The sequence below is a fragment of the Hyperoodon ampullatus genome (assembly GCF_949752795.1).
Source record: "Hyperoodon ampullatus genome assembly, chromosome: 3".
Lineage (NCBI taxonomy): Eukaryota > Metazoa > Chordata > Mammalia > Artiodactyla > Ziphiidae > Hyperoodon > Hyperoodon ampullatus.
The window spans coordinates 146,365,255-146,367,716 of NC_136916.1; the positions used below are offsets into that span (position 1 = coordinate 146,365,255).

The 2,462-nt window shown below is 38.4% G+C and overlaps 1 pseudogene across 1 annotated transcript; it reads right to left on the minus strand.

The window, feature by feature from the left end:
- Positions 1-355: 355 nt before the first annotated feature.
- LOC307050843 (large ribosomal subunit protein uL6-like) lies at positions 356-871 on the minus strand (annotated as a pseudogene). Its single transcript has one exon. The product of its transcript is annotated as a large ribosomal subunit protein uL6-like (transcript).
- Between the last annotated feature and the right edge of the window lie 1,591 nt (positions 872-2,462).

Here is a 2,462-nt window from a genome sequence, read left to right on the forward strand (position 1 = left end):
GTAACCTTTATTACTGGAAGTGCTACTCTGGTCATGCCATTGACATTTTGGTTTCCCCCAGTTAACTTTGCATGCCTGTGTGACAGAAGTACTGTCTTTAATTTCCTTATTCCCAGAATTGAATAGTACTTGGTAAAGGGTAAGCACTAGAGAATCTCTTAAATGAAAATGTATAGAAGGAAGGAAAAGTTAGCTAATTTAACTAGTTAGTGAAGTGTCCAGTGCCCCACCCCCCTTCCCAAAATAGAGGGTATTTATTGCATCTTTAAAATATCACAAACAGGTCTTAGGAATTATCCAACATCTTGTTTCCATAGCTGGACAACTTTTAGATGTTATTCATCAGTCTGCTGAACTATTCCTTTTTAAAAGACATAGATATCATTCCCCCAATTTTTCTGATATTTTTAACTATTGTGACTTGCTAAATCGAAGCAGCTGAATTTGACACAAGTTCAATATGGTTTCCTTCAAGAATTAACTCATCTTTCTGGGCTTGAGGTACCCTGTGGATGTTTTTTCCACCCAGGACATTTTAGAGTTCAAAGAGAGACCTATTCTGAATGAGGATATTGATGGGGAGGTGAGCACACATAGACTTTACCTTGTAATGACCCCCAGTGTAACGCCCTTGCTCATGTTCTTTACACAACTACAGATAGTGCCCATCGTGGCCAGTCCTTTGTTTCCCCACTGTATGTCAACCCAGAGCCTCTCTTTTTCCTTCCAAGGAGACTGAGATCTACATTGATGTGATTGAAGTCCCTCCGCCGGGTTCCTCTGGGGCCCTTCACAGTAACTATGCATCCCTTCAGGGTGATGTTGACATTTCCAGAATGTCGACAGTCTGATTGTTGAGAACTGTCTTCATTCTTGCAGTAGATGCAGCAAAGGGAGGTGAGGTATTTTTGTTTTCACTTTTTAATGTCATATTTTAACATGATTTCCATAGTACCGAAAAGAAAATTTTTAGTGGAAGAAACCACAATTTGAGATTGCTTTGTTATGACCTTACGTATAAACCAATATACAGTGGGCCCTGCGTATCCGTGGATGTGGAACCTGTGGATACGGAGAGCCGACTGTACTGGGGCATTTTATGTAGGGGACTTGAGCATCCGAGGATTTTGCTGTCTATGCGGGGTGTCCTGGAGCCAATGCCCTGTGGATGCCAAGGGGCCATATTTCCACCTATCTCTCCACACTCATAAACTCCTTTTCAGAGTAGGAATCTTTTAAGCCCTTAAAGGTTGGTTACCTTTTTCTGAGAATGTGATATTTCTCAATATCAGAAATTATTTCTTTTAGCAAAAAGGGAAAAATTCCATTATATATATATATATGTATATATATATGTGTATATATATATATATGTATACACACACACACATACATACCACATCTTCTTTATCCACTCATCTGTTTGATGGACACTTAGGTTGCTTCCATATCTTGGCAATTGTAAATAATGCTACTATGAACATTGAGGTGCATGTATTTTTTCGAATTAGTGGGATTTTTGTTTGTTTGTTTGTTTGTTTTGTTTTCAGATATATACCCAGGAGTGGAATTGCTGGGTCATATGGTTGTTCTATTTTTAGTTTTTTGAGAAACTTCCATTCTGTTTTCCATAGTGGCTACACCAATTTACATTCCCACCAACAGTGTAGGAGGGGTCCCTTTTCTCTGCATCCTCACCAACGTTTGTTCCTTGTGTTCTTTTTGATGATGGCCATTCTTACAGTTGTGAGGGATAACTCACTGTGGTTTTGATTTGCATTTCCCTGATGATTAACAGTGTTGGCCATCTTTTCATGTGCCTCTTGGCCACCTGCATTTCCTCTTCAGAAAAATGTCTATTCAGGTCTTCTGCCCGTTTTTAAATTGGGTTGTATGGGTTGTTTTTTTTTTATGTTGAGTTGTGTGAGCTGTTTATATATGTTGGATATTAATCCCTTATCAGTCATATCATTTTCAAATAATTTCTCCCATTCAGTAGGTTCTCTTTTTGTTTTGTTGATGGTTTCCTTTGCTGTGCAAAAGCTTTTAAGTTTAATTAGGTCCCATTTGTTTCTTTTTTTGGATCTGTCTCCTAAAACAAAGGAAATAAAAGCATTCTGCTTGGTTTAGGTTGAGTCTTTTCTGTGAGTGCTGTTAGTTATATGAGTCCCCAAGTCTCTTTCTTTTCCTTAAGACCTAACACTTTGGATAATTATTTACCAAACTTATGTGTGAATGTTTGATCAGGAAACCAGAGAGAATACGTGGCAATTCTTATCAAGTCCTCATTTAAAAAGGGTTCAGTGGGGGAATAGTAGTATTTTGTCTGAGATAGAGTCCTAAAGGAACACTGATTTTTTTGGACAGGGCACTGGCTGGATGGGAATGGGAGAGCTGGATATTTGTCCTGACTTTGCTACTCTCTAAATATTAGTATGATTTCAGCAGATCACCTTACTTCC